This window comes from Sciurus carolinensis, chromosome X (assembly GCF_902686445.1).
Source record: "Sciurus carolinensis chromosome X, mSciCar1.2, whole genome shotgun sequence".
NCBI classification, from domain to species: Eukaryota; Metazoa; Chordata; class Mammalia; order Rodentia; family Sciuridae; genus Sciurus; species Sciurus carolinensis.
In genome coordinates this window covers 128,353,914-128,370,945 of record NC_062232.1, presented here as the reverse complement: position 1 = coordinate 128,370,945, position 17,032 = coordinate 128,353,914, and the positions used below count along the sequence as shown (strand labels likewise).

General features: G+C 42.6%; 1 pseudogene; it reads right to left on the bottom strand.

Moving 5' to 3' along the window:
- Positions 1-10,720: 10,720 nt before the first annotated feature.
- LOC124971694 (melanoma-associated antigen 10-like) lies at positions 10,721-16,523 on the bottom strand (annotated as a pseudogene).
- Between the last annotated feature and the right edge of the window lie 509 nt (positions 16,524-17,032).

Genomic DNA, 17,032 nt, shown 5'->3' with positions numbered 1-17,032 from the left:
CTGCATGAGACCTTGAGATCAGTGCCCTGTGCTGAAAAAAGAGAAAAAGGAAAAGAAAAGAAAAATGGTTATGGATCAGAAAATAAAATAAGTACCCTCATTAAGTAAAAGAATGTGTAGTTCTTTTATGTAATAAAGGAAGAAACAATAAGGTCATGAGAAAATTCCCAAGGAACAAAGACAATACAGAACTACAACCATGTGAGACACCATTAATGACTTTGTTAGGACAGTGTGGGAATGAAAATGTTAAAATGAAGGAATTGTATTTCTAGAAAATAAGAATATGAGATGAGCATATAACACTGTTTCTACAGAAACAATATTAACAAACTGTATAGAAAAATATTAACAAAACCAAGTTTGTTAATATTATTTTTCCATACTATCATCAATGTACAGAAAATTACAGTTGTTTTTTTACATAGTATTGATTTTGTAAAAGAAAATCGGGCATTAACTTAAGAGAATGGATTGTGTAGTCACCCGTGAAGGATCTTGCTGACCATTCTTATGAAAATCAAGGAATGTTTAAATAAAAGTACATTTCAATGCATTACTTGGAATTAATGGCATTAATGACTGAAGCACATTTAAGAATAATTCATTATAAACTTAGGAAGGAGACATAAGTAGCATACATAATGAAGAATATAATCATATAATTTTTCTGCTAAGATTGCCTACATACAGTCCTTTACATAAATATTGGATACAGTCATGTCATGTAGACTACGGTTTGAGTATAATAAATTTTTTTCTTTAGAATATGTTTATTACTTTTTCTAGAGAGAGGACTCTAAAAGGCAGGGTAGGAATCTCACAAAAATAGAAGGGAGAACAATAGATTAGAGGGAGAGGATGGAGAGGGAGGGTGGAGGGGAGGGCATGGTGAAGTCATGGGGAACGAAATCTGCCAAATTACGTTCGTTGTGTTCATATAATAAACCACAATGAATCCAGCATCAAATTACGTTGTGTTCATATAATATATCACAATGAATCCCGCATATATATGCAATGCATTAATTAAAACAATAATGCTAATAAAAGGAGATCAGCAGAGTAGAGCAAGTGGATGGGGGAGGGAGGGAGGAGGGAGGGAAGGTGCTGGGAAATGAGACTGATCAAATGGTGTTATGTGCATACATGACTATCGCATAATGAATCCCATTGTTGTATATAATTACAATGCATCAATGAAATAAATTTAAAAAGCAAGGTAGAATCTTACCTATGTAGCTCTATTTTTGAAAGAAGTTGTATTCTTTTGTATTTAGTATTGTATTTAAAAATCTGAAAGAAATTAGTTGACTATGCATAGCCTACTAATTATATTCCAAAGTACTTGTTTCTTTCTAGTTACACAATGATAAGCACATCAGAAACTAAATAGAGTCAAGCAAGAGGTTGTTCAATATTAGAAACAAACCATCTAAACAAAACATGTTCATTTTTATTAGTATAAATTACATTTTAAATATAATATTTTATAATTATGAAAGAAATTGAAACATGTTTCAGAAGTTTTGGAGAACCCTGAAAGCGTAAGGAAATTAAGAGATCACTTATATTTCTAAGAGCAAGAGAAAAGCCTGTTGCTCTTTAGCCATATTCCATCTCTAAGTAGGTCTATGTGAACATATATTAGAGTCCCAGTTGTTTGATCCTGCTTTGTTATTGGTGAATTATAATTACACATAATTGTTGGACTCATTATGCACATGATATAATTTGCTCAATCTCCTTCCCTAGTACCTTCCCTTTCCTTCCCCTCCTCCATCCCTCTGATCCACTTGTTCTACTCTACTGACAATCCTGGTTTTAATTTAAATAAATTTGAAATTCTAGAGCAATCTGCATGCAAAATATTAGATTTTTAAAATTTGGAGTATAGGACTTCTGCTTTTAACAGTGAAGTAATAGGAACGGAATACACACTTACCTTAAACAACAAAAACAACAGGGAAAATACTTGAAACATCACTTTTGAATTTATTGGACATTAGGCAACAAAGGACAGTGATTTCTAGTAGATGGAAAATAAATGAGGATAGCCTTACACTTGCTTTCAGATTATTACCTGAATGGAGATTGCAGCTCACTGTGTTCAGTGAAAGAGTGACTTATCATTGAGTGAAGGGCGTGGATCTGGGAGTCCAGGAATGTTTAGGCAGATGTAGCTTGCAGTATGAAATATTGGAAAAAAGAAAGGTGTGCACTAAAATCTGCTGAGCTGGAGATGGTTCCCCTTCCATGAGGTAAAGTGAAAAACCTCACAATTGATAGGGCATTGGGTCAGAGTTCTCAAAAGGGTTGTCTCAGTGGTGAAGAAATATTGGCCTTAGATAAACACTGCTCTGATTTCACATAACAAAGCTTAAAGCAAGAATCAAAAGGATCACATTATTTCCAAGTAACTTAACTATGTCCCAGAACAAGTATCAAGAACATTTATTTATAAAGATTAAAAAATATCCAGCACTCAAAAAGGTAGAGTTCACAATGTTTGGCATTGGATCAAACTGACCAGGAATTCAAAGAAATGGGATAGTAGGATAAACAATTGAAAGAAAAATCACTGATATACAAATGAGACAGATGATAGTAGGTAAGGATAACAAAACAATTACTAAAGCTAAACTTCATATGTTCAACAAATAAGGAAAATTAAACCTATAAAAAAGGACAAGGAAGATATAAAAATACAAAATAATCTTTCAAATATGAAATTTCAGTTTTAAAGTAGAAAAAATACAATATTGCACTTTAATGACAGATTTTATGTGACAGAAAAAAAGATTAGTGAACTTGAAGATAAAGCAATAGAAACTTTCCAGAATGTAACACAGAAAGAAAAAAACAACACTAAAAATAATGAACAATGATTAGGTATGGAGCAACTTCAAGTAGCCTAATAGAGAGGCATTTGGAGACTCATGAAACCCAGGAAATATGGGTAGTAGATTTTTTAAAAATATTGAATGGAAATTATCCAAATTTGATGAAAACTGTAAACCTACTGATTCAAGATGCTAAAAGAATCCCAAGAAAAGAAATATTTAAAAAACAACACCAGAGATAAAGAAAAAAATCTTAAAAGTAACCAGAGGGAAAATAAATACCTATAAAGAACCAAAAATAAAACTGACAGAATATTTGTTGTCCAAAATTAAAGCCAGAGAAGAGAGGAGCAAAATATTTAAAGAACTGAAAGAAAAATAAAGATATCAACCAGAGCTCTATACCCAGTGAAACAAAGTTGAAATAAAGTACTTTTCTGAATTAAGTAACAAGAGACATGAGTTATGGCAAATGTTAGAGGAGGTCCTCCAGGCAGACCAGAAATGATATCAGACAGAAATGTGGATCTATACAAAGCAACGAAGAACTCTGGAGATTGCAACTATATGGGTAAGTATAAAGATGATTTCCTTAGTATATAAATGTGTCTAAAATACAATTGTTTAAGGCAAAAGTAATAACAATGTATGGTGGAGTACATAACATATAGGAGTAGAAGGTATCCTAATGATAGAAAAAGGGTTAACAGAGGAGAAATAGAAATATGCTGTTGGTTTTCATGTGTGTTTGTTTTCCAAATTCTAGTGGGTACTTGTTTTCCTTGTTGTAGCTGAGGTCCTAGTACAGTTATCAGTGAGGTCCACATCTACCAAACATTTATCTGCTCTTGTTTCGAGACAGGGTCTTGCTATGTTGCCCAGGCTGGTACTAAACCCCTGGTTTTATGAAATCTTCCTGCCTCAGCATCCTGAGTAGTAGTAGTTGGGACTACACAAGCATATACCCAGGTCCAGGCATTTAAATAGCACTCATCATTTAAAGTGTGAACACAGTGTGACTTGAGGGTATCCTGGGAACTCTAGACCCAAATTCATATAGGAACCACTTCACCTTATATTCTTAAAGGAAATTAAACCAAACATCTCTTGTAGATTGTATTAACTTCCCATTGTCACTCTAACAAATTGCCAAAAATATCCTGGTTTAAAACAGCATAACTTTGTAAAAATTTTTAACTGACATACAAAACTTATACCTATTTGTGGTATACTATCTGATATTTCAATACATGTATACATTGTATAATGTTTAAATCAGAGTAAACATTATCAATGTCCTCAAACATTTAGCATTTCTCATTTTTGAAAGCTTCAAAATCCTTTATTCTAGCTTTTTGAAATATACTATACATTATTGTTATCTATAGCCACTCTACTGTGCAATAGCACACCGGAACTTATTTCTCCTAACTGGAGCATAGTACCCATTGATCAACCTCTCCCCATCCTTTCTTACCCTCTACTGTCCCCAGCCTCTGGTACCTATCATTGTACCTTCAACTTCTATGAGATCAACTTTTTTAGATTCTACATACTAGTGAGATCTTGCAGTAGTTGCCTTTCTATGTCTGACTTATTTCACTTAACATCATGCTCTCCAATCCCATCCAGGTTTTCACACATGACAGGATTTCATTCCTGAACAGGTGAATAGTATTCCATTGTGTACATATATCATATTTTCTTTTTTCATTCATCAGTTGAAAACACTTAGGTCGTTTATGTTTCCTGGCTGTGTGAATAATACTGCAATGAGCGCAGGAGTGCAGAAGTCTCTTTGACACTCTATTTTCATTTTCTTTGGATTTATATGCAGTAGTGAAGTTACTATATCCTATAGTAATTGTATTTTGAAACTTTTGAGGGCCTTCATACCATTTTCCACAATGGCTCTACTAAGTTATATTCCCAAGAACTGTGTGCAAGCTTTCCCTTTCCTCCACATCTCCACCAGCACTCTATGACAACACAAAGTTTTTCTCTTCCAATTCTAGAGGCCAGAAGTCCAAATTAATATTATAATCCTAAAATCAGCACGGCTGAAGCTGGGAATGTAGCACAGGGGTGCAGTACTTTGTATGTTGAAGGCCCTGGGTTCCATCCAGAAGCACTCCCCCAACTCTAAAAAATTGGCAGAACAAGATTCTCCCAGCTTCAAAAACTGCCATCATTCCTGGGCTTGTGACCTCATAACTCCAATCTTTGTTTTTGTAGTTATGATGCCTTTTTCATTTTATCCTCTGTTTCAAATTTTCTTTTTCTCTTTTAAGGACCCTTATGATTACATGTAGGCCTCACCCACATAATATAGGAAAATTTCCATATCTCACTATCCTTAATCACATTTGCAAAATTCTTTCTGAAGTATGAATTTATATTCATAGGTTCCTGTAATTAACATGTGGATGCATCAGGGAAGTCACCAGGGAGTTTCATTTGCTCATTCAAAATGTGAACCTTACCTCCACCCTAGGTTCCCTGCCCCCATGAAGAAATCTATAGTTCAGTTAATTGTACTCATTTATCTTTAAAATTCCAATGGGAAACTATAACAGAGAGAATTCTTGTGGACATCTCCTTCCCAGGCCCAGACACCAACTTGGAGCTGTGAATGCTCTTTTCACAGGAGCTGGTGCATCATGCTTCCTGCATTATACCCCACTCAACTCTGCCAGTTAAACAAGGAAGTGTGTGCCATCTTCATGGCGTGTCTGACCACTGTGCATGTGTCCACACTTTGGACCAACCCTATATCCCAGTGTACAATGTAGACCAGAAATCCTAGAAATCCTAGCAATAGGACACCCACTCTCTTGTATGCCAAGGACTCCAGAAACCAAAGGAGGAAGTTTGAAGCATTTTTAATCCCTGTCTGTAGCCATCCCTTCATCTGCAGAGGCCAAAGTCATTAGTCCCTGGCATTCCTCCACCACCATCTTATTCTGCAGCTGACCACTGTCTTCCACTACTCATTGGTATTCTTACTTAGCTCAGCTGTCAATCATTATTCACCATCCTGCTACTTCACATAGTGGGAATCAGAGGAATTCCATTGAATACAAGGAATAAAACACCAGTCCTCGGCAGGCACTAGAACATCTTCCAGTCCTGGGACCCTGACCAGGGTGCTCTGAGCCACTAGAGCATTCAAGAGATATTGCTCACCCAGAATAATACAAAGAGTCAGCCATGCTCTTCCTGACATAAGCAGAGAAATCCTGAGGGTGGAGTATCTGGTGTGCTGCTGGTACATTCATCCAACAGAGCTGCCAATAATGTCTTAGATTTCCCAAAGCCTAGTCATGTACTCCCTTCTCCTCTCCCCTTCTCTTCATCTGCTCCCTTCACCTCTGCTAAACTAAAGATCCAGAGTTTTGAGAGGCTTTCTGAATTGGTTTTGCAGTGAACTCTCTCATGTATGCTGGCCATTGCTCTGCTCTGGATAGTGCCAAAGCCTCTCTTTTACTAAGGGTGTCATATTCTTCCCCTGGCTCCTGAATATTTTTATAGAATGTTTACTTCTGAAAGCAAAAGGGGAAATGTCCAGTTGACATTTCAGAATCTAAAATCATCTGTGATTTTTGTAAGAAGGCACACTATAGTGGCATTTTTAGAAATAAAATTGTGGTAATATTTATAAAAAGTTAAACTATCCATACCATTTCCACATTAACCCACTATTTATATTGTTATCTCCTTAGCAGACAATATTTACATTTCCACAAAAAGTCATGTTCAAAAACATTGATAGTTCTAATCATCATAGCAAATAAGGAACTATTTGTGCATCCATCAGAAAGAGAAGCATTTGAGTTATTATGGCATATAGATGCTTTATAATTCTAGAAAGTGGTGACAAAATCGAGGTATATTCACATGTGCTGTCATGGGAAGATCTTACATCCATTTCATTAAGGCAATGTGCAGATAAATGTGTATATTTTTATCCATGTATGTTACAATGACCAATATATTTTATAGCACATCTATGTATGTAAAGGCCTAAAATCAGCTTTAAAATAATACATACCACATTGTTCATTATGATGATTTTTGAGGAGGGGACTGAATTATAGAGGAAGTTTGACTGGGCATGGTGGCAAATGCCTGTAAGCCCAATGGCTCAGGAGACTGAGGCAGGAGGATCACAAGTTCAAAGCCAGCCTCAGCAAAAGCAAGGTGCTAAGCAACTCTATGAGATCCTGTCTCTAAATTAAATGCAAAATAGGGTTGGGGATGTGGCTCAGTGGTCGAGTGCCCCTTAGTTTAATCCCCAGTACACCCCCAAATAGAGGAACTTTGAAAACAGAGAATTGTGATAAATATGCAATTTTAGATTTTTTTCCAACAAGAATAAATGCACTGCAATGTTTGCAACTAAAATATTTAAAAATCCTAATAGCAAAATAGAAGCTATGTATATGCTAAAGCAACTTATAGCTGATATGACAGACAAAACCCAGAAGTTCATGTTTCGTGCACGTGAGTTTATATATATATTTTATTAGAGACAGCATCTCACTGAGTTGCTTAGGGCCTCACTAAATTGCTGAGGCTAGGTTTGAACCTGTGATGCTCCTGCTGCAGCCTCCCGAGTCACTGGGATTACAGGCGTGCGTCACCGGCTGTGCACATGAATTCCCATGTGGTTTGGCAGGGGCTCTCCGGAGGCTCTCAGGTGACCCAGGGAATCCAGACTGCTTCCATCTTATGGTTTGTTATTGAAAGGAAGGAGAAAGCATGGAAATGCATACTGGCTCTCAAATGCCAGGATGTGACCAATGACGCTGTCACTCTTGTTTCAGTGGCAAGGAAATGTCACATGTTCTTCCTAAGTACAGGCAGGTGGACAGGAGTGTTGCCCTGTGCCAAGGAAGGAGAGAAGATGTGGCTGGGAACCTGAACTCTCCCAGATCTGTTAGAGAGCAGGTGCTCCACCAGGAGCAAATAGCAAATGCTGCCCTTTGGTCACAGCCACACTCTTGTCGTGGAGCAGTTTCTGAGAAGACCAGATTTGCCTTGAAACTTTAGGTGCCTGCTGTGGCACATGATTTTAATCCTACAGTACCCATGGAGGAGGATCATGCCAAAGCTGCCAGGGAGGGTTCCCTCCTTCACTCCGCAGGACATTTCTGCACTTGCCTCTGTGATACTATCTTCTCAGTGGGCTGAGAGTTTCCCCTTTCGTGTGATGCAGGGTAAATTCTTAACTGGTGAGCCTCTGCTACCCTCCACGTGACCACTGTTACCCAGCTGCCTGGACAGCTGCGTTAGCCACAGTGAAAGCCAGCATTTTGCTGTGAAGCAAGTACCACAGAGGTAGCAACTGAGGAACAGTTAATTATTCTTTTATTGTCAGAGCTAGCATGTGTTCCTAGGACTGATTTTACCTCCTGGGGGACTCCAGGCATTTATGAAGTCAACCTCAGTAGATGTTTTCTCCACAATGATTTTCAAAGCATTTCCTCATCTGGTGTTTAGCCATTCACTTGTGTGTATGTTTAGAGGTGAGTGACAAATAAGATATCCAATTAAAATCTGATTTCAAATATCAATGTGGTTTAAAAAACATGTAACTTTAGTGTCATATCCCAAGAATCAATAAAGAATATGCCAAATGATAGTTTACTCACAGTCCATTGGAAAAAACCTGGAGGATGTGTTGAAGTCCATTGGCTTGGTAACTGTGTTTAAAGTCCCTGACTCATGTGTAAATTTTTTTTCAAAGGGTCTGTTCATATCATACGGTAAGGGATGGGAGAGTCAGATGACTTTAGGGAGTAGGAACACTGTATCACCTGGAGGACAGGTGATTCCACATAGCCACCGGAGGAGGCAGCAGGGAAAGCCTGGGCAAAGGAGCAGGTTCCAGAATTAAAAAGGTGGGAATGTGGGGGATGACTTCAAGGAGTCCTGGGACTGGACAGAAATGCTGGAAACAAGGCAGTCAGTTCTCAAGGAACCAACTTTAGACAATCCCCAAAGTATGTTTAATCCTTCCTGTCACCTACTTTAGGACTGCTTTTAGTATGTTGGCCTGCCCCAATTTCCTTCTTTATGTCACCAGAGAGACATTATATAATGCTGAGAAGAGAAATGAATTCCAAGTCAGAAGGCTGTCCTTGGGCTGGGACAAGGGGGTCTCATTTCAGCCCTGTCATTTACTAGCCAATGATCCTGGAAAGTTCCCAACCTTATGAGTCTTGGACTCTTCATCTATGAAGCTGGGCTGACAAGGCCTGTCCAGTTGGATGATTGGGTTCTGTAGACTGTATATAATATACCTGGCACAGTGCCTGATCTGTACTGGCACTGGAGTGAGATACATGTGGCTGTTATTTCTTGTAGTATTTGATCCTAGCCCCTACGATTGTGGGATGTTGTTTCCATTGGCATTGCTCTCCAGGATCCATTGGAGATATACAACTCAATAGTGCATGGGGTACTAGTCAGCCCAAAAAGGAAATTTTATGATTAAGTTCAATAAATTTTCCCTCTTTGGAGGGCATATTACAAAATCTAGGTATGGAGGAGTTTCTACCACTGGATGCAATTCAAAGGTCCTAGAATTTAACTCAAGGACTAGTTCTTTCCCTCCCTTCTAGTTACATTTCCATCCAAACAACTGTTGTCGTTCATCTCACCTCCAATGAAAATCTATTCCTTGCTTGGAGTTGTCTAAGTTATATTTACTGTAACTAATTAAAATCTTCAAATGGAGTCCACTCTGGCTCTCCCGGACCAAGAAAAAGTCAGTCTAGAGGCTTCTAGGCACCTCTTCAAAGATATATCACTGTATTTTCCCTGGAAATACTTGCATATGATGGGTATAAATCACCTAGTTCCTGTGCTGTTCAACTGCACTGGGACAAGGGCTCAGGACACTTCCCATACTCAACACTAATCGAGATTCCTCTCTGCTTTATCCATGAACTGAAAAGAACTGCTCAGAGCAACTTTTCAGTCTTCCAACCCCAAGACACACCATCTGAGGTTCTGGTCCTGGCCACCAAAAAGTCTCATTAAAATAAACTCTCAGAGGTGGTGCTACAGTTTCCCCAAGCCCCAAACTCCTTGGGTCAACATTGGACATTGACACTTGATTGCTGTACCATGGAGTACAACAGACTCACCCAACTTCATGTGTTAAGTCTCAGAGTACATTTTCCTATCTTCCTAATAGGGTTGCTGTTCCTAGACTGTACCATTCTACAGGTTAGCATGAGTCTGGCTTATCCTATTATCTCTACTACTAACACAGGACCTTCCAAAAAAACAGATGTTCTGTGAAAAATGGGGGAAGAAATAGTGAACAAGGAGTCTTAGTGAGTTTAAATTTCTCCAACAATTTTTAATGAGCCAAGCATATACAAGTATACATCTTTTTAATTTTACAGAAACAACAATACACTATAAAGGGTAAGGGCAGGTAAAATTATCTTTTACACATTTGTCTTTTCTTGGCCCCAATCTGTTTTAGTGCTGACTTCTTTCACATTTCTGAGGAACTTTCTATTCTAATGGCATGTTAACTTGTTCCAGATCACAAAATAAGATGGAAGATTTTCCAATTTGTTTTATAAAACATCAGGACTCTTAAACTGTATAAACAGTAACATGTTTGTGAGAAATGTGCCATTCAGAAACTTAGAACTTGAAGTTAATTAAACTTTCTATTAAAAGAAACAACATTTGAAAAAAAAATAACAAAAAGAAAGAAAATCTCCAACTTAACAGTATAGACTAGGAAAGTCAACATGTTATATACTCAATTCACTCAAGTCTTATTCTGCCTTTCGACTACTGAAAAAGTGACTGCTGTCTTCAAACACAGAGTAAAGTATCTGCCTCAGAATTCACTTGGGACAGGACAAGCTATTGGATGTGACTTTGGAATATGCCCTGGCCCTGACCACACCACTGTCCCTGGGTGCAACTCTGACTTGGGCTACCTCTTCATCTCTTAAAGCCTTCTCATACCAAATAGAAAAGGTATTGGGGATGATATCCTTAAACTTGCTCCCAAAATCCAGGACTTTCATCTTGCTTGTTTCAGCATGGGCCCTTGGACCCCACAGGAACTCATAGCAAGCAGGATCACTGCCAGGCACCTGGCCATACTCCAGGTACTGTTCCTGCACCAAATCTTCAGTGATGAATTTCCTAGGCTCCCTATAGATGAAGTGTTCCCTCCCAGCACACACTCCCATCACACTCAGCATTTCCCAGACCACCTTCTCAGGGGTGCAGTTGCCATTCAGAACGATCACAACCAGGACATTTATCAGTCTTGGGCATGCTGTACTTATCACTCAACATTCCACCATAGGTGAGGCCCATGGCAATGACAAGGATGTAGGGGTGGCTGGAAGGGCCCACTTCTTCTATGCCAATGTCAAAGATTAGCTGCATGGACTCAGAAGGCTTGCTGAAGATCACAGGGAAGTACTCCTGGTAATTTTTGATGACACTTATCAGCATTTCTGCCTTGGTCACAGGCTCCTTCATTCAATACTTGAGGAGGAGGAACTTCACCAAATCAACAACTTTATCATCTATGACATCAATAATCAAGGACTCAGTGCCTGGCAGGGCCTAGGAACTTCTTAGACCTTCCTTTTTTGTTGCTGAAGCTCTTATGGAATTGGCTCCATGGAGTGGAGGCCATGGCAGATAGGAAGGAACAGGTTCTTTGAGGACACTGGAGAGAACCCAGCATTCTGGTAGCAGAAATATCCTTCTTGGTGTCCAGGATCTGAGAATAACAGGAAGAAGAAAAGAAGGAGGAGGATAGACAACAGGAGGGAGAAAAAGTGGTGGCTTCCTGCTCAACTATGGGGACTGGTACACCCACCAGGCCCAGTGCCTCCCTTTGGGCCTTAGGGTGCCTTTGTTGGTACTTCTGATTATGAGGCATCATGAATTTCCTTGGGAACATAAGACAGGAGGATGGGCAGGAGCTTGGTGGTGGGGACTCACTGGCCTGGGGAAGAAAGGGCCTTAGCTGAGAACTGAACCTTTGGCAGCTCTCACAAAGGCCCACTACAGGTTTTCTGTTTGGGTGGTGCTCTAGGGCTATTCAGGCTCCCGTCCTTTTGGTGGAGCTGTTTCCTGAAAGCCTGAGGGAGAAAGTGAGGCAGTTACTGTGGGTACAGCAAGCCCACAGAGCACAAGGCCCAGGGCTGACCGTAGGTCTCATGGGGCCTGGGCTCTGTGGGGGCTCCCTTTGCCCTAGGGAGGGCAGGGTCCTTGATACGCATTCCCTGAGTACACCTCACCATGACTCCAAATACTGCCTGGGCCTCCTCTGCTCTGTGACCTGAGGACACTGCCTCATACCAAGACATTCATCTCCTTGTTCCAGAAGTTCTTGTAAGAGGCACTGAGGGGACCCACAGATTGCAGACTGCAAGCAAGACCCTGGTCCACCAGCCCTGACAGGAGGGATGGGCTGCCTTCTGTGAGGTCACCACTGTTCTGAGGTAGATGGTCCCCTCTGCTCACTCTGGGCCCTCAACTTGCCCCTGGCAGGACCTGGATGCCACCCACGAGCTGGACTGAAGCACACTCTGTGAAGAAGTTTCCACCTCCCTGACAAGGAATATAAGATAGGGGCCTCACACCTGGCCACACATGCTCAAAGGTGACAGCAAGATCTAGTCAAATTCAATGGACCCATGTATCCTGGCCATGGAAGAGCTGGCTCAGTTTTCTCTCTAATGACCTTAGGGCTCCTCTCTTAAACCTTAACAAATTCTAAAACAAATCCTGTCTATGTGAGACACCAGGAAAGGAAGTGAGGAGAAGGTAAAGCCAATGGAGTTTGGTCTACCCACGGCTGAAAATAAATGGCAGGTGGGAACTGGGGTCCTGTGTGTTCCAGTGAAGAAGTTTCCTCTATCCTTAACCTGACTCCTGGCTGTGCCTGGATTCCTGACATCTGCTTCCCTGAGTCCAGCCCCCTCTTACGAAGGCCTCCACTTCTCTGAAACCAATGACACACAGATAATAAAGGGACCCTGACAGCCCTGGGATTTCTGGATCTACAGCAGGTACTGGCAAAATTTCTGAGGGGCATCTATCTGTATTCTGGGATGGGGTTCCTTTGATCTTCCCTTAGGGTCCTCATGTTAACTCTTGAGTAACCTGGGACACCTGTCTCTGATGGCCAGATAGTGATCCCTGTGCTGACATGAAATCACCTGTCACATCAAGCTCCTCAATTCCCCAAGATCCCTGGTAATTCCTAGAGAAGTGAACGGATTCTGGTTGCCCCTGTGTGGGTTCTCCAGAGCTGGTGGCTGGACCTAGACCCCATGCCTTCTGGGCTGGGGGATTCCCTAAGTCCTTACTCATGCCCACGCCTGCCCTTCCTCACACCCACTACATCTGAGATGAACTGACATCTTTCAATTAAGGTCCCATCTCCCTGAAGACTCCCCATATTTATGCCCACGGCAGAAGTGACCTTGGCACTTAGGGCCTCCTAGGGATGACCACAGTGGCCAGACACACTATGTGATATGCATTGTGTCAGAGGTAGGGATACTTTCAGTCTTCATGAAGGACCCATACCTTGGGTCCTTCCCTCTACTAACCACATGTGGCTCCCTCTGCTGAACTGTAATGAACTTTGGACCAAGGTCCTTACCCACATAAAAACCCTTCACCCAAACCATCAGGCAGAAAGGAGAGGGAGTCACTTCTAGTGACCCTGCATGGGGCCCCACAGGGTGTGTCACAGGGGAAGCCAGGTTCTGTGAGGTCCCTTCTTTTGGGAGGTATGACATTCAGTCCCTGTCACCAAAGGTCCTCACCTTGACTCCTAGCACAGAGTGGAATCCTCCCTCTGATGGCCAGGTGTGACTTCTCTGCTGTCCTGATGAACACCAAGGCTCCCCCTCGCTGATTTGGAGGAGACAGAAGTGAAGAGAGCACATTTGGACACTGATGCATGGGTTTTTCCCAGGCTAACAGAAGGAGCAGGTTCCATGGGCCTCCTTGGTCTGGGCTGTCCTCAGGGTATTCATACTCACTCCTGACAGGGTCTGGCCCTTTCCCCTCTGCTGACCTGTATGTAGGTGCATCCTGCAGGCCAAGGGCCCCATTTCCCCGAGGCCCAGAGGAGGAAGAAGGAATGGGATGTCCTCCCCAAAGTCCTGCCTGTAGCCTCCCCAGGCTGCCAACAGGGGCGGGTTTCCCAGGTGTGGATCTGGGATGTTACTGAACTTCCCAGAAGATTCTGAGATTCCTCCATCTGCTGACCTGTGAACACACACTTCAATCATGCTCACTCATCCCTGACACCCTGGAGGCAGAAGGGAGTTCCGCTGCACAGGACACTCTGCCCAGGGCCTCCTAGGCTTGATGTCATGGTGGATGTCCCCCTCATTTCTCCCTGTGTCCTCCCCTTGGCTCCTGGCAGTAGCCCACTCCTCTCCTAAACTGAGTCCTCCTCCCTCAGATTACACAGTCAGAATGAAGGACAGGCTCAGACTGAAAGCAGGGACAGGGCTGGGTGCCACCTATTCTGTGTCCTAGGGCACTCAGTTCTCCCTCATTTCTAACCTTGACTGCCAGCAGGACCTCCCCAGATACCAAAGTCAGAAATCATAGTGCCTGTAAAGCTGTCCCAGAACTGACAGCAGGCTGGGCTGCATCTATGGTCAGCTCAGTCCTTCCTCAGGCCTGCCAATGACTCCCAGCCATTCTGGGCACCTCTTCCCGCTCATTTGAGGCTATGCTCCTCTATGTAACCCTACCTCTCTCAGACATCCACCCTGTAGTCCAGAAACACCTGTCTCTTCACCCTGCATGGTGCCTTGCTGGAATGACCCTAGGGGCAGGTTTCTGTGGGGGTCTGGATGCTTTGGAGCTTAAGAGAGTGTGGACAGAGTCTTGCTAAATTGCCAAGACTGGCCTGAAACTTGTGATTCTCTTCTCAGCCCCTGGAGTAGCTGGGATTATAGGGCCTGACTAAAGCTTGCTAATTTTGAAGTAATCTAAATTTTAATAGTTCATGTAGCCATTTTTATTTTTAAACTCTAATTTAGTATTTGGAATATATTTTGCATTTTTACCAAATATATGTGTACTTTATAGATATCTAAAGTATATATGTAGGTTATACTTACATTTATGTATAGATACTTAAACATGTATACAGATGCAAACATGCATGTATTATCTATGTATAATAAGCACATTTTATGTGTGTATTTATATGTATCTTTATGCATATATGTGGGCTATATATAAATACACATATGTCTTTGATTAAAGAATACTCTATGTTAATGATTCACATTACACTCACTATTCTATTTCTAGTGCATTCTTTCTATTCTGTTAAAACAGTAACAGTTTTGAAACTCCTGTCCTTCCCTAAGGAGGTTTCCAGTGGTTACTAGTAGACATTCTAGATCACTACTCTCTCAATTGTTTTTTTCTTTCCTTTTGTTTTCTATGTGTGTGTGCATGTGTATGTACCAGTAATTGAACCCAGGGGCACTTAACACTTAACCACACTCAGCCATACCCCAGCCCTTTCTTATGTTTTACTTTGAGACAGGGTTTCACTAACCTGTTCAGGGCCTCACTAGATTGATAAAACTGGCTTTGGACTCACAATCCTCCTGTCTCACCTCCCAAACTGCTGGGATTACAGGCATGTGCCACCATGCCCAGCCACTCTTAGTTCTCCTGCTGTCCCTGGGCTCTCTGCATCTGTGGTGTGATGTGCTGCCTCAGATTTTGCAGGGAACTTGGAGCAGTAGCTTTGAAACCCCCATCCTGTCATGTGCCACCTCTGTAGGTCACAGGCCCTCTGCATCCTCCCTGCTGGAAGCCCAACTCCAAACACAAACCCACATTCTTCATTCTCCTCCAGGGCTGTTGCATGTTTATTTCTTAAATGTTCTTTAATGTCTATCCAACTATCAATCTGTCTCCCCCCGCACACACAGTTTTCCAGGGTTGAGTTTGGAAGCACGAGGCAGTAAGTAGTCCACACTAGATTGTCCTTTGGGCAACTCCAGGTAAGGCACAACACTGTAAAGAATTTAAGGAAAACTGGGACGTTTACATTAGTCCATAGCCCTCCATGAGGATGGCGCATGGCCCTATTAAATTCAGACTCCTTTTTGGTTATGTTTTGATTAGTGCATTATAATTACTCTCCGAGTGGGGTTCCTTCTGACAGCTTCCTACAGGCTGCAGACCTCACCTTCTCTACTTCATTCCCCAGTGCTTCTGCTTTCCCTCCCATCCCTCCAGGGTCCCCTTCCTCTGCTGGTCTGCGAGTGTAAGCCAGCAGAGGGGAAGACTGCACAGAGCTTCCTCCCGCGTGTAGAAGGAGGTGCCGCTGTCACCACCATGCTGATCAGGAGGAAGCGGGCGTCCCTAGTAGTTAGGAAGCTGGTGGGTAGCGTGGGTGAGAAGCTGGGGGACCTGGCAGGTGGCAGGCAGGAGCCTAAGCCACTGACAACAGCAGGCTCCTGTCTCTGGGCAGAACTGCAGTTAGGAAATGGAAAGGCCAAGGCCCCAGGAGCGCGCCCCTGCTGAGTCGTCTGAGGAGCCCAGTTTCCTTTCCCGTACGTCCCTTTCCAGCGGATGCCATGAGGTGGACGCACAGGAAGGCGAGGGCGAGTGAGTGTCCATGTTCGCAGTCCCAGTTCCTCCCACCTGTTCACCTGAGAGGGTGGTGGAGGTGGGGAGTGGGGGCAGGGGGCCTGCACGCAGAGGTTCCAGGAACAGCCTAGGAACAGTCTCACTCAGGTCCGAGGTGCCCTTCTGCCAGCCTCTCTCTGGGATGGTCTGGTCCTGAGCCGCCCTTGCAGGACCTCAGGGGCATCAGGGAAGCCAGGGAGGCTTGAGAAGCTGTGGTGCTCGAGGACAGCAGCTCAGAACTGCAGGGCTGCAGGGGTGGACGGCCAGGCTTTGTACGGGGCCCGTCCTGGTGATCTCTGGCTGGCGCTGTGTGGCCTGCCCTTCCCTGGCCTAAGTTCCCAGCCTCAATTCTGTGAACCTGGGACCGGTCTGCACCTTATCCTCAGCCCAGAGAACCTGGCTGTGTTGGGGGCAGAGGGCTGTGTCTGGAAACGTTCCAGGCTTGGCCTGCCATCAGCCCAGCCTGCCAGTCAGTGGATAGAGATTTGGTCCTCTGCAGG